Source organism: Muscardinus avellanarius (genome assembly GCF_963383645.1).
Source record: "Muscardinus avellanarius genome assembly, chromosome: 12".
Classification (NCBI taxonomy): domain Eukaryota; kingdom Metazoa; phylum Chordata; class Mammalia; order Rodentia; family Gliridae; genus Muscardinus; species Muscardinus avellanarius.
In genome coordinates this window covers 104,750,684-104,775,862 of record NC_137798.1, presented here as the reverse complement: position 1 = coordinate 104,775,862, position 25,179 = coordinate 104,750,684, and the positions used below count along the sequence as shown (strand labels likewise).

The following is a 25,179-nucleotide window of genomic DNA, read 5'->3' as shown; positions in this document are numbered from 1 at the left end:
ACCCCCAGCCCTATTTTTTATTCTTTATTTTGAAACAGGTTGTCACTGAGTTGCAGAGGCCTCACTCAGTAGCTGAGGCTGGCTGTGACCTACGATCCTGGTGTTTCAGCCTCCTAAATGCAGGGATTACTAGTGTGCGCCACTCGCCTGGCGACAGTAGTGTTCTTATAAGTGATGAAGCTGGGTTCAAAGAAGTTCCTTAACTGCCCAGTACTCTGGGAAATTTGGAAACCTTCTATCTGCCAGTGTGAGCCGGACAGCTTCCCTGGCTGAAGACGCAATCTGCAGAGACGATGGTGACTAGGATTCGTTGATGCTCGCATGAAATGTATCAAAGATTTGCAGAAAGTCTTAGAAGACCCGTGTAACTCAGTGAACGGCATGGTGCTTGAGTAGCATTCCAGGGCAAAGGGGTCGCTCAACATGCAAGGCAGGCTACTAGACTTAATGGAATGAAGTGGACAGACAGTTCGATGATACAGGTGCAGGTTCCTTCAAGAAACTGCCCATTTATTAAGTTTTGATGTAATATCAAAGAAAATGTCCACAAAACATCATTAAAATACTTCTCCTGAGCCAGTGGTGGTGGCACACACTTATAATCCCAGTAACCTGGGAGGCTGAGACAGGAGGAACACAGGTTCCTGGCCAGCTTCAGGTACTTAGTGAGGCCCTCTGCAACTTACTGAGACCCTGCTTCAAAGTACAGAATAAAAAATAGGATTGGAGCCGGGTGTGGTGGTGCACGCTTGTAATCCCAGCATTTGGGAGGCTGAGACAGGAGGATTGTGGTTCGCGGACAGCCTCAGCTACTTAGTGGTGAGGCCCTCTGCAACTCAGTGAGATCTTGTTTCAAAATAAAGGATAAAAAATTGGGCAGGGTGTAGCTCGGGCAGGGTGTAGCTGGGAGGTCGAATGCCTCTAGATTCCATCCCCAGACCCCCTATCCCCCAATATATATATATATATATATATATATATATATATATATATATATATATATATATATCTATCTATCTATCTGAATGATTGGGAGTGTAGCTCAGAGGTAGAATGCCCCTGGGTTCAGTCCCCAGTACCATAAACAAACAAACAAAGAAAGCAGAATCCTTTTCCGTTTCCTAACACCACCTTCCTACTCAACCGAAGTAACACCTGGCTGCAGCTGAGCACAGAAGCGGTCAGAAGAGCTCTCTGCTGCAGGCCAGCCATCGCAGCAAGCCGGGAACTAGAGAAAGGCGGCCCTCCTCACTCAGGTCGCTTTTGTTGAGGAAATATGTCTTTTCATAAAATAGTAACTTCTGTTAAAACATGTAATAGACTGATCTTTTTTGATGAATACACATACATTACAATTTTCTTTGGCTTGATTTCACATATGGTCAATAGTGATGGCTAAACTCCCAGAGATGGGAGCTCCTGAGGCGTGCGCCCGGGGCCCGAGAGCCATAGTGTCCCCGGCTCTCGGCTGCTCTGCCTTCCTTCGGCACCGGGCCCTGGCCCGCCCAGCCCCCTGTTCCTCTCTCTTGCCCCTACCTACCCTACTGATTGTCAGCTTCCTGTTCAGGTTTATTCTACAGGCCTTTCCTTGCTTAGATAAGATACTCGACTCCTAGCCAGTCGTTTGGCACTTCCTGTTGTGGTGTGTGTGTGTGTGTGTGTGTGTGTGTGTGTGTGTGTGAGAGAGAGAGAGAGAGAGAGAGACACACACACACACACTGGAGTTGAGTCCAGGGAACTCCATACCCCCAGCCCTCTCGGTTGTGCAGTAGGGCAGCCCTGAACTTGCAGTGCTCCTGCCTCAGCCTCACTCAGCCTGTTGCTGTAAACAGCTACAATGCTTAGTATGTCTTCCTCCCTCAACTGGAAGCGCCACGAGGGCAGGTGCAGGTGACTGGGCTTTCCAGTTCTCTGGAACGGTTAATGCCCTACGTCACTTTGCAAATGGCAGGCACAGGGCGGTTTCTCGGGAAGCTGGGCTTTCTGTGTTTGCTCCAGGCCAGCAGCACACACGCAGGGGAGGCCGGCCAGAGGGGCCCTCCATCCTGGGCACGGTACTTAAGGGGGCACTGCCTTTGGGCCAAGCAGCACCACTCCAACACAAGTACCGCGCTACCCTGACAAGGGCTTGTTTCCCACAGTCCTCTCCCCGTCATCCACGGCATCCCAGTTGCTGGGGTCCTGAGGGGAGCTGCGTCTGCCGTGCGGCTCCCCTGTCTGGAATTCGTTCTCCACTACAGAGAACTAACACGCCCACATCACCAACACCCACACCTTCATCCAGAGCGCACTTTTCACGACGTCTCTCCACTGGGTCCTTGTGACCCCAGCACGGGCTGGCGCTGAGACCCACCCGAGACGAGGAACAGGGTGCTGTAGGAGTTGGCACAGCCAAGACACCTGTACCCAGGAGCCGAACCTCAGATGCTGTGGTCACTCACGGCAGAACGGAGTAGGTCCTACAGACCTTAAAGTACCCGACAGCATTATCTGCTTTTTCAGCACAGAAGTGGGATACGCTGGTGGACAAACCAAACCAAAACAACCAAACCACAGCACAATAACAAAGTTCAGAACAAAGACTGAGTTGTCATCAAAACACGAGCACAAATGTACTAAGACTGAGAAAGAAGAGTAGAAAACCTGCTTTTAAAACCCACGTGCTTCCACAAGCCGGGCATGGTGGCACACACTTGTAATCCCAGCATTTGGGAGGCTGAGACAGGAGATCATGGTTTACGGGCAGCCTCAGCTACTTAGTGAGGCCTCTGCAACTCAGTGAGACCCTGTTTCCAAATAAAAAATAAAAGATAGGGCTGGGGGTGTAGCTCTGAGGTAGAATGCCTCTGGGTTTCATCCCTAGTACAAAATGAAACAAAACAAAACAAAAAAAGACCCACAAAAAAACCAAAAAAACCAAAACCCTGCATGCTTCTAAAAGCCAGGCAGCTGTGAGCAAGGGGGCTTGGTGACCACTGGCCAGCAGTAAGGGCCACTGCAGGCTTTTGTAATCGAGTCCTAAGAGGCCGCTCACATTGAAGCCGCCCTCACAGATGTGAAGGGAACAGTGACGAGGTCAGGCTCAACATATGGTGTGGGGACAACCAGTCCACAGAGCCCAGAAAATGGGGGCGGAGAAGAAACTGGATCCCGTTATACACAAAAGACAAAACAGCCCAGTGGGTGACAGACTGAAAGGCAAAGCTCTACTGCTTAAAAAAAAATAGAGGGATGTCTTAGGTAAGGAAAGGGGCAGAGAAGGACTTATTTCATCAAGACACCACCAGGAAGGGGAAGGTGAGTCACGGCACAGAACAACTTAAGCACAGGTAACCACTCGGATCCAGAATGTAGACGCATTCCCAGGAAGTCAGTGAGGAAAATCCAGAGTACCAGCAGGAATGTAGGCTCAAGTCTTAGCCGGGCTCTTCACAAACTGCAGCACGGCCAGCCACATGGGGCTGGACCACCACTCTCTTTAGTAATCAGAGAAATGTGAAAGCCACAATCAGACGCCACCTGCTCCACACAGCAGTGCGGCCAGTGGCCAGGAGACGTCCATCTAGCGCCAGCACGCGTCTCGCGGCCGCGCACCGCGACACAGGCGAACCCGTCCACAGCAGCACCGTCCTACAGCCAAAGTCAAGAACCAGCGCCCACGGGTGGTACTTTAGACAGATGCACTGCGCCGCACTGTTCCCAAACAGCAGCAGAAAGTCCCACGAAGCTCTGCTGCCTGAAAGGGGCGACCGAAAGCGGCCTGCCCAGCACAGCGCTCCTTGCGCACTCGACACGGAGGAGGAGCTACGGGGCTCCGGCGCGCGGCCTGGCGCGGCGACATGGGCATTCGCTTCGTGATTAGCCACTACACTTGCGTGAGTTATTTTAAATAAAAAGCCTAAAAATACAGGCATAGCAAGGAAAAAATGAAAAGCATAAAGACCACGGGACCCGTGGGTCTCCTTCCTACACCATGCTGGGAGCCCCGCCACTTCTCCCTAGGGTGGCCTCTGCTGCTTGGTGGGGACCAGGCTGCGCGGGCCAGCGTCCCGGCACCACACCGGCAGTTCCCGGCATGGCCTGGGACGAGTCAGCGACGAAACGAGGCGAGCTTCCTGGGGCTGGAAAGCACGCCCAGAGACCACCACACACTTCCCAAAGCTCCGCCATCGCGTGGAGAAGCAGCCCAAGCTCTGGGCAGCTTTCTTGTATTGAGAAGTTTCCCAACCAAGTATTTTCTAATGCTCTTCTATTTATACAAAGATGCTCTCACTCTCTTCTTCTTTTGGTACTGGGGATTGAGCCCAGGGACATTCTACCTCTGAGCTATACTCTCAGCCCTATTTTGTCTTATTTTATTTTATTTGGAAAGAGTCTCGCCATGTGTCTTAACATCTACTTGCTGAGGCTGTCCTCGAGCCGATCCTCCTGTCTCAGCTTCCTAAGTACTGGGATTACAAGCGTGTACCACCATGCCTGGCTCTTCTTTCTCTTGAAGGAAAAATCAGCACTTATGGTCCCAAACATATAAATGTTAAAAATTGTGGTTTGACTCACGTATCAAACCTGAAGCTCCGGTGTGATGCGGCAGAGGCGTGAGGACCAGGGTAATGGAGCAGGCCCTGACCTTGGGACGGGTGCGTATCTTTAGGAACTGATGTAGGACCTGACCCAACACATGCACGCCAGGCACTGGGCTGGCTTCGACAGAGCAGATTAAACGGCTAAGGATGTGGGAGAGGCGACAGGCATGCCGCAGGGACATGTGGGAGGCGCCACAGGATCAGGCAGGGAGCGACAGGCCTCAGGAGAGTCTGAAGGTTCAGGGACAGTGGGTATCAGTCTCCCCTCTGGGGAGGTGCTAAGGGCCATGCTGGCGGGGAAAGGCCAGCTCAGGGTGCCTGCTGCTCAAGCCAAGGGGCCCAGAGTTGCAGGGCGAAGGAGGCAGGATGTGTTCTCCTGGAAAAGCTAAGCTCCTTGGGGCCCCGCCCTGCATGCCCTCAACAAGTGCACCGCACACGGCCCGACAGGCTTTCAGAGGGCCGTCTCTGCTTGCTCTTCTACCCAGAAGCTACCGTGGCTGCACACAGTGGGGCCTCAAGTATTGGCTAAATGAGCAGACTGGTCTGAGGGAAGCACATTTAGGAAATTTAACTGACAGGTACCCCATAAAACACGTTTATAGCAACCTGTTACACTTATCACTGAATACAATGTGTGTGCGAACTTTAAGGCGAGACTCAGATACTGCCTGCTCTGGATAGCACCTCCTGCCCTGGAGTCCCTGCAGCCAGGCTCTGCGCCGGCAGGACCTGAGAAGGATGACAGGAGACAGACTGGAACCACGAGGCTCCGGGAGCAGGGGAGCTCTGCACCTTCATCTGGGGACAAGATCTCTTCAGGGGAGACGCAGATGGACTGTGGTCAGCAGGCAGAAATGGAGACGCGCTGCGGAGCCAAGGCCTCGCGGTGCGGTCGTGGGGCCCACGCTCCGCTTCCCGGTGCTGGCAGCAGGCCGGCCTCCGCGGGCACAATGACCTCTCTCTCTCCTGACCCTGGTGCACGACCGCACGGTGAACACGTGTCACCGACGGGTGCCAGGGCTGATTCTGTCTCGACCTCTTGGCTGCACATCCCAAACTGCTCTTCATTTCTGATGTTTTCTGTGGCTCTTTCTTAACTTCAAAGTGCACGTTTCTTCTTTCATCCACTGGAGTACATGCTTTTTCCATATTAACATCCATAAAATTAAGTTGGTCTTTCCCCAGTCTCTCTGGGAATCCTCTAGACTGAGCTACAGTGGGTGGGGCTGAGGGCGGAGACAGGTGGTGGGGTCCCTGGACGCTCCGGTCCTGGGGATTGGATGGCCATGCAGGCAAGTGCTCCCCCACGAGCCACACCGCCGCGCGGGCTCCACGGACGGCACTTCATTTAGAAGTGGCCATCGTCCCCTTCCCCGTCCACACCGTCTATACTGCTTGGGAAGGGGGCTGCGGTGCCGCCTGGCGCAGGAGGCAGGCGGGACTGTGTGCGCTGGCGTCAGTACCCTGGAGTGTTCAGCCGTGCACCCGCAGCTTGGCGGTGTTGCAGGAGGACCGCAGTGAGGCCAGCAGCAGCTTTGCCGACACTGGCGTGGTGAGGCCGTCCTCGCCCACGCCGTGTCGTTGGATTTGGCGAGTCGAAAGCTCTGCCAGCTAAACTCACTTGTCCTTGGTAATGAAGACGTGCCAGGGGCCTCTCCACTGTCAGTGTTGCGGATGTCTGGAGAGACGGCCTGCAGCTGTGTGGCTTCTCAGCAATGCTGGGCATGCCCACCGTATCGAGAGTCAGGCGTGGGAAGTGGGGTCCCCACAAACCTGGCCATTCCTTCCCCCTTGGGCACGTGCTGATTCTTGGCCTGCCTTCACTTGCAGCTGAAGAAAGGGTTGAAACTCGCTAGCTGACCCCAAACACCAGCGCTCTCTCATGATGTCCCAGTTCCGTTCCACAAAGGCGGTGAAGTTCTCTTAAAAGAGCAGAGGTCGAGGCCAAGCTCTGGTTCACGCATGCTTTTCTGCTCCTGGGAACCGGACCGGGTGGGGATGGGCAGGGTGGGGTGGAGTGAGGTCAGTCAGAGATAAGATGGAGGCTGGGAGAGACTGGTCTCCTCTGTAAAGCCCTTAATTCTGCTAAATGAATGTGTGGGGAAGACTTGAAGTCTTGGGAGGAAACAGGCCCATTCCTAGTCCAGACTCCACCAGTAAGAACACAGAAGGCTCCTGAAGGCCTAGAACTTCCTGTGGATATACATATATACAGGATGTCTCTGCCTCCTGGCACAGCTGATGTAATAGAAGAATTAACAGATTTTAGCCAAATGGAAGACTTGGCTTTTTTACAGGGCAAGACAAAGACATGTCAGGCCAAGTCCTTGGGATGGACACGGAGCCAACACGGCTGCTTTGCTGGGCTCGCTACTGCTGAGCCCAGTCCCCGATGCCTCGTGGGGAACAAAGTCAGACACTCTAATTAGCACTAATTGGTAAATGCTCAACACCTGGGGTGGAGCCACGTCACTGCATCTCCCACTCATTAAATATTAAATAATACCGTGCACCTGGTGGTGAGCAGCCCGAGCAGTGCAGGAGCTCATTTACCCAAGAACCAGGGCAGCTACCGTCTCTAGAAAAGTGACAGCTTTATAACCGACCGATAACAGGCAGCCAAATGAGGATTCCAGAACTTCCAACACGTTTCCCAGTTGAAAGACGGTGCGGGCTGTTGATAACTACGCACTCTGTGCTGTTTGTTTCTGTTATCTTCTTCCTCTCGAGCTGCATAGACTAGTGTGAGCCGCTCCCTCTTTCTGGACACAAGCTTCCTTCTTTCTTGAAGAAACCTTAGGCTCTCCTCACATGCGACAGCCCACCAGGGCTGAGCGAGGGAGCGATGGAGGCCAGAGTCCAGCAAGCCTCCAGGCCGCTGTGTTGGGGCCTGCAGGGCCTCGAGGGGGCTGAGGAACGAGAGCCACAGAGCGACGCAGGCACGTGAGACCGGGGCGACCCCGTGGGGAGCTGGCAGAGTGCGGGGCTCCCTCACGCCCCTCTCCAGCCCCCCGCGTGCCTCTGTTGCTCCTCTGAGAGCACCTGCTCGGATACACCGTAATGTCCCCAAAGGCCGCGTGTCCCAGCCCACCTCGTGGTGAGGCAGCCACGGGGTGAAAATCTGCTTCGCTCGCGTCTGGAGGGGCTCTGGGAGGTGACTGGGCTTACAGTCATCAGGGTGGAGCCCATGACTGAATCCCGGTGGCTTGACCGGGAGGGACCGGGAGGCTGGTGGATCCGGACATGTGTACCCGCTGTCCCGCTCACATGACCCTTGTTCTCCGAGGCCTCTGGACTCTGCTAGCAAGAAGGCCCTCACCAGAGGCTGAAACCAGGGGCCAGCTGACCTCGGGCTTTCGGCTCCCAAACTGCGGGCTGAATGCGCTTCTTGGTAAGTGTCCTGGCCCTGGGTATGTCATGGTAAAGAAAATACGTGAGAAACAGTGAAACTCTCAGCCCTGGGTCAGGTCCCGTGTCCAGTTGCCTGGCCGCTCCCCGGGACCCAGGGGCTCTTCAGGGCCCCGCAGAGCTGTGGTGGTGGGGAGCGGCCACGCCCGCTCCCTCTTGGAGACTTGACAAGCATTCCTGGACATCCTGACTTGGCCTGGCACTGAACTAGCCTCACCCTGTGGTCGAGAAGGGCCAGGATCCCTGCTCTCCACCCTCGCGTCTCCTGCGGGTCCCCAGCCCTCAGCTCACCCCAGTGTCACGGGCTCTGCCTCCCGCTGACAGCTAACTAGAGCCGCAGGGCACCCTTGGGTCAAGTGGCAGGGGCTGCCCCCGAGATGGCTCCAGGGTGCAGGGGCAGGCATAAGTACCCAGCAGAGAGTAAATGGGAGCCCTCCACATTTCTCAAATTTTACATTACTGTCTCAAGTGATAAGGACATTAATACTTTTTGGGGGGGGGTATTAGAGGTTGAGCCCAGAGGCATTCTACCTCTGAGCTGTACTTCCAGGCCTATCTTTTTCTTTTTTGTGGTAGGGCATTCTACCTGCAAGCTAGACCCCCAGCCCAATTTTTTTCTTCTTTCTTTTGAAACCGGGTCTCACTGAGTTGCAGAGGGCCTCGCTAAGTAGCTGAGGCTGTTCTTGAATTGCAATCCTTGGGTCTCGGCCTCCCGAGAGCTGGGATTACAAGCGTGTGCCACCACACTGGCTCTTCTTTTTTTATTCTGAAAAAGGGTCTCGATAGTTGCTTAAGGGCCGAAGTGGCTGAGGCTGGCTCTGGAACTGCTCCTCCTCTTCCTCTGGCAGAAGCTGGTCGCTGCCATCACCAACCTCTGTGAGCGGGGGACTCGGGCTGTGGTGTGCCTGAACTGAGCCGGTGTTCACGGCTGACCGGGGAGGGCTGCGCACAGCTGTGGCTGAAGGATGGGCCACGGCGGGCAAACAAGCGGCGCTGCGTGGTGTCACCCTCCACCCCGGCGGCCAGGCTCCGGAAGTGAGGCGGCGCTCCCCTGCCTTCGGGAACCCCGAGGGGCAGCCCCGACACAGGAAGGTCACGGGCCAGCAAAGTAGCTGCCCGCCCCTTTCTCTTCAGTGGAGACTTACTGGGAACCCTGCCTCGGGCCGTTTCCAGTGCTTGACACCTAAGGAAGGGGCTACCCATGCTGGCTCCCCGCACTGCACACCTGGGCACAGTTTTGAGAGGACTGAGCAGCGGCCTCATTCTTCCCTTGGAGAGGGATATGTCACCTATCTGTGGGGAGAATTCAGCCGCAGAGTTTAGGTATGTGCTGTAACACACTCCGCTGAGCCGGTGAGGGTCTCCTCACCTCTTTGTTCTTTTGGGGCAGGTGATGGATCCCCGGGACTCGCACATGCTAGGCAAGTTCTCCATCACTGAGTTATCATCCCAGCATGAAGCTGGCCCCTCTCTACACTTCTCATGGCAAACCGACATTGTGTTGAGGACCAAAGACCCACGCATGGTGCTGAATTCCTACTTTATTGATGCAACAGGGCTAGGGCCAGGGGAAATCTGCGTGCAAGGGCTGCCCCAGGGTGGTGGAGCTCCGGCCCCAAGAGTGGAGCCACCATCGGCCTAAGAAGGCCAGGCTGCTGCGAGCTGAGCTGCTCCGGGCCTAGCTGTGCCCAGGGCCAGCTCCGGCACCTCTGGTCCCCTGGGCAGGCACCTCCTCCCTCCTCCCAGGGCCACAGGCCGCCCTCTGCTCCTCTGCCCATCCGAGATGGGACAGTTTTACTGCAAAATGAACCCTCCCGCCTCGGCTGAGGACGGGCTCCCCCGAAGCTGCAAGCCACCAGCCAGACAGACGCAGGGTCTGAGGTGGCAGCTCCGTGGCCCCCCTTGTTATGCCTACTGGGGCTGAGAATTTAGAGGCGCTAACGTGTTAGAGCAACACCTGCAGCGGGCGCGCCCTCGAGACCCATTATGACGGTGGTGGTGGTCATGTCAAGAGATTTAGTGGCTTAAGTCTTATTATTCTTCTTCCCCTCCAAAATGTCCATACGGGGAGGGAAGCACTATTTTTTTATTTTCTTTTGGTACTATAGAGCAAAACCAGGAGTACTCTGCCTCTGAGCTACACCTTCAGATTTTATTTATTTATTTATTTATTGGTATTGGGGGTGGAGCCCAGGGGCTTTTCTACCTCTGGGCTATACCCCCAGACCTATTTTTTATACTTTATTTGGAAACAGGGTCTCACTAAGTTGCTGAGAGCCTCACTAAGTAGCTGAGGCTGAAGCTGGGCATGGTGGCACACGCTTGTAATCCCAGCATCTGGGAGGCTGAGACCGGAGGATTGCGGTTTGTGGACAGCCTCAGCTACTTAGTGAGGCCCTCTGCAACTCAGTGAGACCCTATTTCAAAATAAAGAATAAAAATTAGGGCAGGGGGTGTATCTTGGAGGTAGAATTCCCCTGGATTTCATCCCCAGACCCGCAGGAAAAAAAAAGTAGCTGAGGCTGGCTTTGAACCTGTGCGATCCTCCTGTCTCAGCCTCCCAAGTGCTGGGATTACAAGTGTGCGCCACCACACCCGGCTAGATTTATTTTGAAACAGGGTCTCTCCAAGTTGCTGAGGCTGGCCTTGAACCTGTGATCCTCCCAGCTCAGCCTCCCAAGTACTGGGGTTACAGGTGAAAGGCCCTGTGCTGGTGCCATTTCTCATCTTCTGCAGGCATCTGTAAGCAGGCCACTAGCACAGGGTGCTCAGGAACTCAGTCTGTACCCAGTGACAGGCAGAATCAAATGGCTGGTGTCTGGTCCTGCACAACACAATCCTGTGCCTGTCCTGCACACAGAGCCCGGGACAGAGCCTCGCTGTTCTTGCCCTGAGACACAGCAGCACACAGAGGCTGCATGACTGCGGCCAAGAGAGGCTGAACAAAGCCACCCAAGTGTTCCAGATGGAGCTCTGGGGCCACGGGAGCCCTGGGAGCCCATCTCTGCAAGTGTGTGAGCATCTGCGTACAGTCACTACGGCACATAACTAGATTGGAATGGAAAAATATTCTTAAAGTTTGCTATGTTTGCAGCCAGGCGTGGTGGGCACGCTTGTCATCCCAGCATTCGGGAGGCTGAGACAGGTGGATCGCAGTTCGCGGACAGCCTCAGCTACTTAGTGAGGCCCTCTGCAACTCAGTGAGACCCAGTTTCCAAATAACGAATAAAAAATAGCACTGGGGGTGTAGCTCAGAGGTGGAATGCCCCTGGGTCCCATTCCCAGTAAAACACACACACACACACACACACACACACACGCGCGCGCGCGCGCACACAGTTTGCTGTGGCTAGGCATGGTGGTGCACACACGCTTGTAATCACTGAACTAGGGAGGCAGAGACAGGAGGACCGCGCTGGTTCGAAGCCAGCCGTGCTGGCTTAAGAGACCCTGTTTCCAAATAAAAAGAGTATAAAAGATGAGTCTGGGAGTGTTGCTGGAGGTAGAAGGGCTTCCAGGAACCCCAGTACCACCATAAAAAAAAAAAAAGTTTGCTATGTTCGTAAAGAATCGTGGTGAAGCAGTTTTAATGTTCTCTGTTTTTGTTTTTGGGGTATGTGGCTGGAAGCTCACATGGGTAAGATCAGAAATACAAACTGCGAAGCACTGGGCAGACGAGGGCAGCAGGCGGCACTGTGCTAGCCAGGGTGACCAGGGATCGACTGCCTGGCCTCTGTCTCCACACGATCCTAGGGGGAGGAAGGGCCCAGGGCTCAAACACAAACAGAGAACAACGGCAGTGTGTCCGCGTGTGCTTAAATCCAGGTGGGTACGGCACATATAAACCTATGGGTTGCACTTATAAAACTACAGCTGGACATGGCGGTGCACACCTGCAACTCCAGGGCCTGGAAGGCTGAGGCGGGAGGATCACAGGTCTGAGGTCAGCCTCAGCAACTCAGGCCTCACCGCAGCTTAGTGAGACCACTTCAAAATAAAAAGTAAGATAGGGCTGGAGGTGCAGCTCACAGACAGAATGCCCCGTGTTCAATCCCCAGTACCACACACAAACAAAAACTATAAACAAAATCTTTCTGTGTGTACAGCCGACCAGCAGTTTTCACATAACACTACACATTAGTAACTGCTAACATATCAGCATAAACATGTACTATTTATATTAAAAAGAACCCTCAGAACAATACAAAAAGAACAGCTCAGAGATGGGTGCTGCTGACGAGGGCAGCGCGGTGACCACACCCGAGAGCCAAGCGCGCCCTCTGTGCCGGTCTCGCCCGCTCCGATTCCGCGATGCCCTGCATCTTTCTTTCTTTTCTTTTCTTTTTTTGCAGTCTTGGGGTTTAAGCCCAGGGCCTTGTGCAGGGCAGGTAAGTACTCTACCACTGAGCTATGTCCCCAGCAACATAATCATTAGTTGTGTGAAATTTCTCTGAACATTGTACTAAAAGTTAATAAATCAAATTAAGTCTTCTTGTGGTGTTCTCTTTAAAAAATTTCATCACACGCCAGGCGTGGTGGCGCACACTTGTAATCCCTGCGACTGGGAGGCGGAGACAGGAGGATCACGCAGGTTTGAAGCCAGCCTCGCTGGTATAAGAGACCTTGTTTTCAAATAAAAAATACAGATAAAATGGGTCTGGGAGTGTAGCCCAGAGGTAGAAGGGTTTCCAGGAACCCCAGTATCACCAAAAAAATTATATATATATATATTTTTTCATCACATATAATGCTTAACTCTTTTATTACAGCAAGATGGAACACACGCGCACAGTTCTAGTGCCTCCTAAGTGAGTTCTTAAGGGCTTGCACCTTCCACACTCGGGACTGCCAGGCTGCAGAGGGGACAGCCGCACATGTGGCCGGGGAGCAGAGACGCTGCTGAAGGCCTCCCGAGGGCTGGGCCGTGCGCTGTGCCCGTACCAGGCCCTCTGCCTGTGCAGGGGACAGAGTGACAGCTGACCTCCCTCCCACTGGGGACCAAGCACCCCAGGGAAAACCTGCTGGAAGGCGTCAGTGCGCTTGCAAAACGCTGAAGAGTCTCAGGGTGGAGAGCAAAGGGCACGGCACCTTCTCTGTGGCCAGGGCTGGGCTTCCTCCGGCCTCTGGGCCGCCTGGCAAGCCCGCTTACTTTAGCCCGAGGCCAGCTGGGCCCGTGCACAGTGTAGCCGACGCTGCGGTCTGGGTGGTTTTTCTGGTGGTGCTGGCCACTAGACCCAGGAGCACTGTGCCTCTGAACTACCCCAGCACTCTTTGAGCGTTCTGTTTTGAGACAGGGCCTCCTCCTGCCTCAGCCTCCCAAGTGCTGGGTTCGGGCTGAAGTGGCCAAGTGAGGTCTGGAGAAGATTCTTTACACTGTTCCTGCCCCGTCCCACGGCTCCGCAACCAGCCTGAAGTTCAACAAGCGAACACAGTCAGGGCTGCTACGGGCCTCTTGAGCCACGCCGGCTGCCGAGGCCTCCGCCGGGCCCCCGGGCTCGGCGCCTGGTCCAGAGGCTCCTGCCCTGCGCGTTCCTCCCCTCGCTCTGTGGCCCACCTCCTTCCAGAACCAGCTCTGGGACCCGTGCTCTCACCGGCTCGATCCCAAGTCATTCCTTCCTGCTTCGGTCTTCAAGAGCACAGCCATCTTTAATTTGTTTTGGGCCTTTGCACCTTCTCAGGCTTTTCATTCCGATTTACCGAGGCTGCTCACTCAAGGCTGCCGGCCCCGGGGTTGTCCCTCCGCCCCCTGGGACCTCCTCGCTCACCTCACCTCACACGCCTGTGCAGGGCGGCAGGGACAGGACTGCCCTCGCAGGAGCCCAGGAGCAGAGTGTGATAATAAATGGACTTGGTTAGAATAGTGCTCGCCACACACTGATTATCAGCTGTTACTCACTTAATGGCATCTATTCAAAGGCCACTGAGTGCTGGTGTTCTGGATATGGAGGCTAAAGCTTTAAACAAAAGAGATACAGTCTCTGCATCCATCGGGGAGAAGGGAGACAAGCAAGTAAAAATGAAATAAAATAAAAGCAACAAACAAGACGGACATGGTTGTGCATGCTGGTAATCCCAGTATGTGAGAGGTTGAAACAGGAGAATTGCAGGTTTAAAGCCAGCCTCAGCCACTTAGTGAAACCCTGTTTCCAAAAAAGAAAAAATAACAAAATAAAAATAAAAAGGGCTGAGGAGTAGAATGTCCCTGGGTTCAATTCCCAGTACCTCAAAAAGTTAACAAAGTAACTTTAGCAAACAAACAAACAAACAAACAAAAAACACCAGATTTCCGGGCCTGAATGTATGACTGGGAGCCTCTTGAGGTGTCCACGGGATCTCAGGGACCAGAAAGTGCACAGGAAGGACCAGTTCCTCCGCCCAAGCCCGGGGCCTGGCTTCTACCTGGGGATTCAATGGGATTCCATCACACCATGATGAGACAAGAAAGTTCCTGATTCTCTCAAATTTTCGGAAGCTGCAGCAATTTTTTGGTAAGCTATTCCGTATTAAATATGTCAACTCACAGCTGTGAGCCCCTGTTCAGCGTGACACCTGAGTCTCCGCCGTGAGGCGTGTCGGGGGTGAGGGCGTGGCACCCTCCGCCACCACTGCAAGTGGCCATCTTGCTACCGCTCCCCAGAGCTTCTGCTCCAGCCGCCCCGCGCTCACCAGTCAGGCCACTAGGCTCACGCTGGCCGTGTCACCTCCCATCCCAGGCGTCAGCTCCGTGAAGCAATCTCCCATTTCGTGTTTCTGCCTTGCATTCACCTTTCCCCAGTATTAATGTCATGACCCTTGCTACTCAGGTGCCCTGCGACTTTGAGAGCCTGAGTGGCCGAGGCTGGCTTCCGACCTGCACAATCGCGTGCCACCACGCCCAGCTGTTTATTTTATTTAAATATAAAGTATAAAGGTAAACATAACTTTCAAGTTAATAGAAATAACCCTTAGGTTTTATGCATAGAACGCCCCAGACATTTAAAATTGAGATATGGTATTTGTTTGTCGAAACATTTTGAAGATCTATCTTCAGATCCCCTGGCATGAGATATCAATTACCAAAATAACAGAATGACTCATCTACAACAACGACTGAACGCCGTCACAGGGACGAGGTAACTGCGGCGCTGCCGCGGGGAGCTGGGGGACGGGCTCAGCAGGCAGCGGGGCTTTGTCCATTCTTGGGGGGCAGCCTGGGTGCTGGCGTGCGCCCCCTCCCCACTGGGGCCAGGCGACCCCCCCTCACGCTCAGTCCACAGCTCAGCTAAACCCTACCAGCTTTACAGCTGCAACCATACAGACTTTAGCTTCTAGAAAGCCTAAGTTTCCTATTTATTGGTGCTTGTGAATCGAAGAGTTTATGCACATTTTTCTTTTCATATTTTTGGTAATGGGGGGTTATAGCCAGGGACATTCTATCTCTGAACTGCACCCCAGCCAGGTGCGGTGGTGCATGCTTGTAATCCCAGTACTTGGGAGGGTGAGATAGGAGGATCATAGGTTTGCAGCCAGCCTCAGCTACTAAGTGAGGCCCTCCACAACTTCGTGAGACTCTGTTTCAAAATAAAGAATAAAATACAGGATGGAGGGTACAGCTTAAAGGTAGAATGCCCCTGGGTTCCATCCCTGGTAAAACACACGCACACACACACACACACACAAACAGACAAAGCTGGGCGAGACTCCTCACTCCCAGGATGACCGGGAAGCTCCGGCCCCTCATTAATGAAAACCCAACGCCGGCACCTGCTGGCTCATGGCGAGCCAGGAGGGCAACCCCAGCTGCCACATTTGTTAGCATTCCCAAGCGGCCTGGAAGCTAAACACCAACTTGACCTAAGGGCAATGTTTAAGCCAAACCTTCACCTTAAACTGAACTCTACCCAGAATCAGTGTTCGCTAACAGAACTGGGACGCGGAGAGGAAGAGCAGGAGGAGGAGCCATGGTCAACGCGATGCTGCTGTCCAGCGCGCCCCGACCCGGCCTGATTTCGCTGAATACCACAGCTCTTCTGTGAGGGGACACCGCTACTGTGGCCACCCCAAAGATGGCACGGCCACTCAGATCAGGTAACTTGCTTCAGTGCGTGCAGCTAGCCCCACGAGCTGTCCCACTGAGCAGGAGCTGAGGACACAGGGCACGGGGTTGAAGTGCCCATCGAAGGCCGGAGGCTGTGGTGGAGCTGACGAGTGGGATGCTGGAGGCAGCGGAGCGGCTGGGTGAGCAAGCCAGGAACGGTCATGGCTGTGGGGACGTGGCTGTGCCGCTGGGCTCTGACCCCACGTGGGCTCAGGGCTCTGCCGGGGCATCTTCACTGTTGTCTTAAACACATCTACCTTGCTTGGCCCAGTGAGACGCTGCCGCTGGTGACCAGGGGGAGCCCAACGGCTCCGGCCCTCACCAGCCTGCACCAGGCCGCTGCCGCCTCTGTGCTGGTGCCATTGTTTACTTGGTGTTCACTTTAAATGAATACACGTGGCCAGGCGTGGTGGCGCATGCTGGTAATCCCAGGACTTGGGAGGCTGAGACAGGAGGATTGCAGGTTCACGGCCAGCCTCAGCTACTGAGTGAGGCCCTGTGCAACTTAGTAAGACCCTGGCTCAAAAGAAAGGCAAGGGGTATACCTTGGAGGTAGAATGCCCCTGGGCTCAATCCTCAATACTGCAAAGAAAAAAAAAAGATAGATTTGGGGGTGTAGCTTGGAGACAGAATGCCCCTAGGATCAATCCCCAGTTCCGCAAACAGAACAAAACAAAACAAAACAAAAAAAAGGAACACATGTCTTACTAAACCCTGTGCTAAGCACCGGTAGTCCAAGAAACCATGGATTTGATGTGCTAATTACATAGTTTCCCATTCACAAATATGTAATTATTAAGATGAAATAATGTTCAACTCTGAGTCACTTTAAACCTCCTGATGTCACCAGTGGCGGTGTGTGCTGACCACACGTGGAGGTCCTGGACTGCCAGGTGCAAAGACAAAGGACAAAACACGAAGTCCTCTGCTGTACTTAATCCACAGACTCCGTGTGATGACGGCTACGCAGCCTCTGTAGGGGCCGAGGTCTCCCACTGCTATCCTGAGCCAAGAGACGAGAATCTCTGAGCTTCTTCAGTTATGCCCTTTCTTCTTGCTGGGAGAGCAGACAGACAGACAGTGTCCTCCCAGCCTCTGCCGACCCTGCCCGCCTTGGGCTCTGTAACGGGAGTATTATTTAGGATCCCAGTCGCAGTGTCTCTCTTCAAGTCCCAGTCCATCCATTGACTAAGTTTTGCCTGCAAATCCACACTGTAATACTGCTGCTCAAATAATAATAACCTCAACATTAGCCAGTGTGAATAACAGACTTTTTTTTTTTTTGGTTATGACAACTGAACCCAAGGGCATTCTACCTCTGAGCTATACTCCCAGCTCTTTTTATTTTTTATTTTGAAACACGGTCTAAGTAAGTTGCTGAGGCTGGACAGCCTTGAACCTGTGGGCCTCCTGTCTTTACCTCCCAAGTACTAGGATTATAGTCATGAGCCACTAGGCCTGGCCAGACTAATTCTTTTTTTTCTTAATCCTTTTTTTTTATATTGGGGATTAAATCCAGGGGCATTCCACCTCCAAGCTATACCCCCAACCCTATTTTACTTATTTTTAATTTTGAAACAGGGTCTCGCGAAGTTTCTGAGGGCCTCGTTAAGTTGCTGAAGTCGGCCTCACACCTGCAATTCTTCTGTCTCGGCTTCCCAATACTGAGTTTACAGGTATGCGCCCTCATACCCAGCTCAGACTAACTCCTTTACTAACTAAAGGAATGTACTACAAGATGGCACGTCTCATCTACCAACCCAACAGAGACACGATCTGCAATGATTTAGCACCATAAACTAGGAGGAGCATTACAAAGATAAGCTCACTGGCCACTAGGAGAATAAAAATACTTTCTGCAACTACCGAGCAACTCCATTTGCAGGCGATCTGCCCTCTAACTGGCCGCCTTCAGCGTGCCGGCCAGAGCGCCCTCGGCCACTGCGGACGGCGGCTGGACGATGTGGGGCTTCTCCAGACTCGGCCTGCTCAGTGTGCCGCCTAGAACAGCTGTTTCTGAGGGTCAACAACTTCTCTGCGCCTCAGCTCAGCGTTCAACTTTTCTGCTGGTCCCAGGCAGACCATTTGCCCACCCAAGTAGTTTCCAGCAATTACTGGAAACTGCTAAACACACGCACATATCTCAGTGTATCTGTGTGCGCGCACACTGTGTACCGCCTGGGTTCAGGGCACTGGACGCAACACGCCCTGCACTTCCTCCCAGTCTACGTGCTCGACGCCAGTCTATGTGCTCGACGCCAGTCTACGTGCTCGATGCCGCTGAGCAGAACGGGGGTTTGAGAAGCGGAGGTGAAGCCACACAACATATGACGAGCCGTCTTCGGGCAGCAGGCGAGCGGCCCTGCACATCCCCGGTGCCAGCCAGCGCCCGCGCCGTCCAAGCTCCCTCCTGCCTCAGTCCCCTCGCCCCCTCTGGTCACCTACCGTCCCTAGGCAGTCACCTATTCTGCATATTCCACACAACAGGATTAAAGACTGGGCTTGACGTGACATGGATCAGCTGAAACAGTAGGTGGTGACACTGAGTGTAATCCAGGTAAACGTCTGGGGTCTGTGGTTTTAAATAAAGTTCTGGAGTTTGGACGTCACAGACCATGGACACTTCACAAGGAATCCTACCCGCTCACACCGGTTCACGGCCCGAGATCATTAAAAAACTCCATCAGGAAAGACACCAGGGCAAGAAGGACAATCTTGTAAAACAGGACGGTCCTGTACAGTGAGTGAACAGCCGGAGCTCTGGGAAACCCCAGCGACATCTCTCCCTCCCATGGACAGGCCCACGAGCCACGCGTGCTGGAAATGCTGGCCTGGGACCAGATGAACGAAGAGCCTGTGCTCCCACAGGTGCCGGGGCACGGTGGACATCGTCCTCAAAGAGTTCCATCTTCTGACGGCCCATACCCATCTGCAGAATCCAGAGGAGAGGCCAGCGCCTGTGAACCACACAGACAGGACAGGCAGAGCCACCCCAGCTCTGAGGAGGGCAGGCGTCAAGGGGCTCGGACCCCTGCACAAACGGGACGGCTCCAGGCAGGTGTCTCCCCGGTGCTCATCGTGGGTGTGCACCCTGGAGGTGCACAGAACCGCAAGACTACGTGCTGTGCTTCCTGTCCAATGTTTTACACTGAACTGTAGCAATTATAAAACAGAATACCAAATCCAAATACCTTTTTATGATAAAACCTTTAAGCTTTACACAGAAATGCAAGGGACTCGAAATACCCAAGCAATCCTCCAAATGAAGAAAGCTGGAGGAAAGGACGCATATTTCTTGATTTTAAAACTTATAACCAAGCTACAGTAGTCGAGACAGTGTAGTATAGACAAAGGACATATGTAGCGATGGGGGGGGGCAGAACTGGGAGACCAGAATAAACCCTTCCACTTTCGGTGCATGGGCTTGTGTTTGTTTTTGTGGCACTGGACTGAACCCAGGGTGCTCTACCACTGAGCTATATCCATAGGCCCTTTTAAGACAAAATTTTAGCCAGGCGTGGTGGCACACGCTTGGAATCCCAGCATTTGAGAGGCTGAAACAGGAGGATCATGGTTCTCGGCCAGCCTCAGCTACTTAGTGAGGCCCTCTGAGACTCAGTGAGACCCTGCTTGTAAAAATATAAAATAGGGCTGGGGGTGTAGTTCTGAGGTGGAATGCCCTGGGTTCCACCCCCAGTACCCCAAAAAGAAAAAAAAAGACAGAATTTCACTAAGTTGACCTTGCTAGCCTTTAACTTGAGGTTCTTCTGTCTCAGCCTCCAAAGTCACTGGGATGATGATAGGCACACAGCAGTGCGCACGGCTGGTCCACTGACACCGGACAAGTGAGCCAAGGCTACTCAATGGAAAACAGCGTTCTCAACATGTTTGTTGGGCATATGCCCTGGAGAGTGGGGCATTCACATGCAAAAGAATGGAAGTGAGCCTCATCTCACACCGTGAACAAGCATGAACTCAAAACCAACCAGAGACCTAAGTGTAAGCACTAACGCTAAACCTCTTAGAAGGACGCGCAGGATCACCTTGGACGCAGCACTTGTTCTTCACACCCTACACCAAAGGCAGAGACAAACTGGTCCTCCCCAACTAGAACCTGTGCTGCAAACGATCCCATCAGTGGTGGTAAAAATCCCCACAGAACTGGGAAGACATTTGTAGAGAATACACACAATGAGGGGCTGGCAGCCAGGCAGACCAGGCCTTTGCAGTGGGAGAGAGGTCATCACCTCCGCCCCGCTGGGCCCTCCACGATGCACCTCTTGGCTCGGCTCCCTCTCCATCCTGCCCGGACAATCTTGTGCAGAGGCCTCTTCTCAAGCCATGGAGCCTTGCCCGCACTCCCTCGCTCCCTTCCTTCCTTTCTTGGTGTTGGGGATTGAACCCAGGGTCGTTTTACAGCTCTGAGCTAAGCCTCAAGCCCTTTTTGTAAACAGGGTCTTGCTAGGCTGCTGAAAGTCTGAGTTGCCAAGGCTGGCCTTGAGCCTGTGAGACCTCCTGTCTCAGCCTCCTGAGTACTGAGACTACAGGTGTGCACCACCATACGTGGCCCCAAACTCCTTAATTTCCCCTTCCTGCCCCAGAAATTTGTATTCCCTGTCTTTCTGCTGAAGGCGACACTGAGCGTAGCTTTGGTTTCAGCAGAGCTGGTTTTGGCAGCCTTACCATTCAACGCGTAAACGAGGTCAGCCAGACCAGAGCTGCACCACCTCCCCGAGGCCGTCGGTGCCCTCCCACCCACTCCAGTGTGCACCCCAGGACGACCAGGAGACTCCATCTGGCCGGCTAACTGGCTGAAACCACAGCATTAATGGCCTTCTTTTCTTTTTTTGAGGTACCGAGGATGGAACCCAGGGGCATTGTACCTCCGAGCTACACCTCAGCCCTATTTTTTAGTCTTTTTTTTTTTTTTGAAACTGGGTCTCACCAAGTTGTGAAGGGCCTTGCTACTGAAGTAGCTGAGGCTGTCCGTGCTGCAGTCCTCCTGTCTCCACCTCCCGAATGCTTGCTTATTTATTTATTTTTAACTAGGTAATACATTCCCATGGTACACACGCACACACGCACTGCACCGCTCTGATCCTAACCCATCAGAGGTGTCGCTGAGCTTCTTCTGTGTCTTCGTGTTCATCATGGAAGATGACAAGTGGGTCTTAGCCGACCTCCCTCGTGCAGCGGCAGCAGTGCCCGCCACCCGTGGCTCTGCGCACGCCCTCCACTTCTAGCTCTCTGCCACTCTCCGTAGGCCAGTTCACGAAGAGATGGGACTTTGCTACCCACCTGATATGAGGGCTTCTCTCACCACATGCCACTCCCCCAACCAGGCTGAACCCGGCCTCCTGACTGCGTCCCGGGCCCACCAACGAGCTCACAGGAGGCTGCTCTCTGCTCTGGGCCTCTAGAAACGAGCACCCAGGCACACCCACAGTGCCCTCACACAACCAATCCTAGCACCCCACAGAGGGTCAAGCACTGCGTTGGTGATTTCTAAACACCACCTAGTGAATTATGTAAGACAGAAAGCAGCTGTACGCAGAAAGTCAAGACTCGGTTTTGTTCTTTCTTTGCTGGGCATATTCCAAGACGTTTTCCTTCGCTTGCAAATGAACCCAGTTATCACAAAGTTTTTAGTCTGAATTTCACTCATCTGGCACATAAAGGCTGCAGGGTCACCACGCTACCCGTGCAGAAACCCACGCAGGACACACAGGCGAGTGCTTAGAGCAGGGAGTGAGGGCAGACTCGTGCGAGCAAGGACCTGGGTCATGGCTGCTTCACTACAACGTAAACACCACTTCACCGTGCACAGGGAGAAGTATTCCTGCCACCGAGTCCCCTTCAACAAAGGCCTGAACCACAGAGCCAGTTTTCAAGAAAGAAGGCCTCTCAGTTCCACCCGGGCGCTCCAGCCCTATCGCCACTGTGAGAAAGAATCCATCTAATTTTGTACCAGACTCTAGGAATAACTCCTGAGGCATCCTTGCCAGCGGGAAGCTCACGCTCGCCAGCCACGTTTCAAGTGCAGCTGGAACGGGAATCTCACGAGATGTGCGCGATCCTTCGCCCCCGCGGAGGGTCGGTCCCGTCGGAGCTTCTTCCGCAGGAGCCTCCAGCCGGCCTGGACAGCTGGACGACTGGAGGCCCGGCTGGGCTGACTTCACCCCAGCCACAGGCCCAAGCAAGAGCCTTACCTTCATGACCCAGAATCTGCATCTCTTGTTTTTCTAGGTGACACCATAAGCTCAGCTAACCTGGTTTCAGCAGCACTGCGCTCTACACCACTGTCAAAACAGCAGAGAGCTGCGCAGCTAGGTCCTGGTGATAAGGGCCTGCAGAGCAGCCTCCCCTGCGCGTCCCGGGCAGCGCGAGCCCAGCACCTGAGTCGGAGGGCCCGGCGCTCCTCGGCTCTGCCACCAGCTCCCCCGAGAGCACAGGCGGCCGGGAAGCCTCTGCTTCGGCTTCCACCGCTGTAAAAGGGGCCTAATAACACCTGTTTACTACCTCACGGGAAAGAGGGCGAGGGTTAATGAACACTTGTAAGGAGCTTTGAAGATTAAAAAGGTTCCCGAGTGCTAATGACAATCGCAGCCCACAATCGCAGCCCTCCGTTCTCCTTGGGAGCCGCAGAAGGCGCACCCACCGCTGAAGAGCAACCCGGCCTTCCAGTTTCTCAAACCATTCTGAAAAACTGGAAGAGATGAATGACGGCGATGCGTGGGGTACCAGGGCGCAAGGCAGGAGCCAGCGCCGACGGCTGCGGTGCCCGCCAGGCTCCACAGCGGGGCTGGCTGGGTAAATATTTCCCCGGGCGCAGGCCTGGTTACTATGGGCGCCACAGTTGAGGCCATTAACTTGGCTGATAAGTCTCCATTTCCTGCCAAGGGACTCTGCACTGAACCCGCTTCCTAACTTCCCTTTATTATTTTAACGTTTAAATGTGAAGTGTAGTGTTCAAAATTACTTTGGGGGCTCCAAGTTGAGCTTATTTTCCACTCATTTTTCACTCCTCTTTTTACAAAAAATAAAAGGTGAAAACACTCAAGTAAGCCAAGGCCCACACCCCTGTGTTGTACCAAATAAGACTTCAGGCCTTAGCGGTTTGTTAGTTGATATCTGGCTTCACATAAAACACAGGAGTGCACATACATGAACACCCCAATAAATAATATTTTTCCAATCCAGGTAGACAGAATAAGCTGGATAATGATAATTCCAATTCACACCCAAAATGAAGTGCAAAAATTCAAGATTAATATATTGAAAGCTGACGTTAAACGATGCACAAAATTTAGAAGTAAATAATTCGGGATTTGGATCCATCAATATCGCATCATTTTAATAAGAAAAACCACCCACCTCAATACAGAAAAGCCCGCCTTACCGAAGGTCAGTCTCAGCACCTGATAGACTCATCCAGAAAATAATACGATATTAAAATAGAATGGAGCTCTACAGGAGAGGAAGTCAGGAGAAGCAGCTAAGAAAAATTTTGGAATATAAGCGGAAGTTTAACTGTTGTTTAAAAGTAATACAAATACTTTTCAGCGTAGTGCCACTTGTGACTGTATTAGAAAGTATAGCACCTGAATTGGCAAGGTTCTTTTGAGGAAGCCCGCTGGGTGGGATGAACCAAAGGGGAGGCGCACTCATTTTCGGTCTGGGCTTCTTGTCCTCGGGGACAAGGGGCGGCAATGCCGGTCTAGGTCCATTCCCCACTACCCTTGGAAAGAGGCCCGTAATCAAGGGCGCTTTTCAGCAGGGCACCTCTGGGAGGTCTGAGCCCCACCCAGGGCCCTGAGAGCAGCCGCTGGGCCTTCGCGGGTCCAGCAGCCCTGCTTCCCGAGAGGCCATCCGTGTGTGGGGCCGTCCTGCTAGAAGACCCCCGTGCTTCCAATCCAGTAGGGCAAAGAGTGCTGCGAGGGTCAGCGATGCTGCCAACCGGCATGGCTTCCTAGGATGGGTCTCCAGGCTGAGAGAGAAAGGGCGTCATCCGCAAGTGGCGCAGGGAGGCGTCAGTCAGGCCAGGGCGCGCGGCGCGGCACCTGCCGCGGGGACGGTCTAAACCAAAGCACAGGGTTAGGAGAGTCCAAACCACCCGCGGCCGGGAGCCTGGGAGCCTCGAGGCCGGGGGCGCGGAGCGCTCACACTGCTCTCTGGGCGATTTTTTCCCCTTACGAACAACGAAACACAAACTACTATATATTTTCTGTGAATAAACACACATATTATGCGAATAAATACTGACACACACGCGCAGGGCGGGGTCTGGAGTGCACACAGCACACGCAGAGGAGTCACTCTGAAGCACGGGGGAGGCAGGAGCGCTGCGGGGAAGGCCCGGGAGCTGTGTGGTTGTATGAAGGCCGAAACGTAAAGGCAGTCCTCTTCACATCACAGCGGACTGACTGGACGTCCCCGGAACCTCCCTTGCTCTAGGAGACCCGTTCATGTGATGAGCTGAAAGCTTCTTCACCTCTGGTTTGTTCTGTTTTGTTTTGGGTAGGACCAGGGATTAAAGCCAGAGGCATTCTACCTTGGTGCTACAACCTCAGCCCTTTTTTGTTTTAAACAGGGTCTCACAAGGTTGCTGAGAGTCTCAGTTGCTGAGGCTGGCCTCAAACCTGGGATCCTCCTGTCTCAGCCTCCCAAGTACTGGGATTATCAACAGGCCCAGCTGTTTTGTTGTTTTGGAGACATAAGAAACAAAGATGCTCGCCATGCACAGGGTCAGGACCACTTCCAGGCTCACCACAGAGATCTCCTGGGCCGAGGGCTTTTGATTCTTGTAGTGGCCCATTCACACGCTCTGAGGGTGAGGGCTTGCGAGCTTTGGCTACATAGGTTATATCCTGTGATACTGAAGATATTATAAAATTTTAAAATGCTTACCTATTAACCCACTTTATGTTAACATCTTTATGAAAAGAACTTTATTTTTAAAAATTACGGAGAAAAATGGCAATGTTTATATATTTATATATTTATTTATTTTTTTTTTTGGTGGTACTGGGGTTCCTAGAAACCCTTTTACCTCCAGGCTACACTCCCAGACTTATTTTTATACTTTTTATTTGGAAACAGGGTCTCTAAGCC

The 25,179-nt window shown here is 53.3% G+C and overlaps 1 protein-coding gene across 12 annotated transcripts in view; it reads right to left on the bottom strand.

The window, feature by feature from the left end:
* PPP2R5C (protein phosphatase 2 regulatory subunit B'gamma) overlaps positions 1–25,179 on the bottom strand; it is a gene marked incomplete at both ends in the record, with an annotated part of 152,059 nt that overhangs the window by 57,629 nt on the left and 69,251 nt on the right. The gene's annotated exons all lie outside the window — the stretch shown is intronic.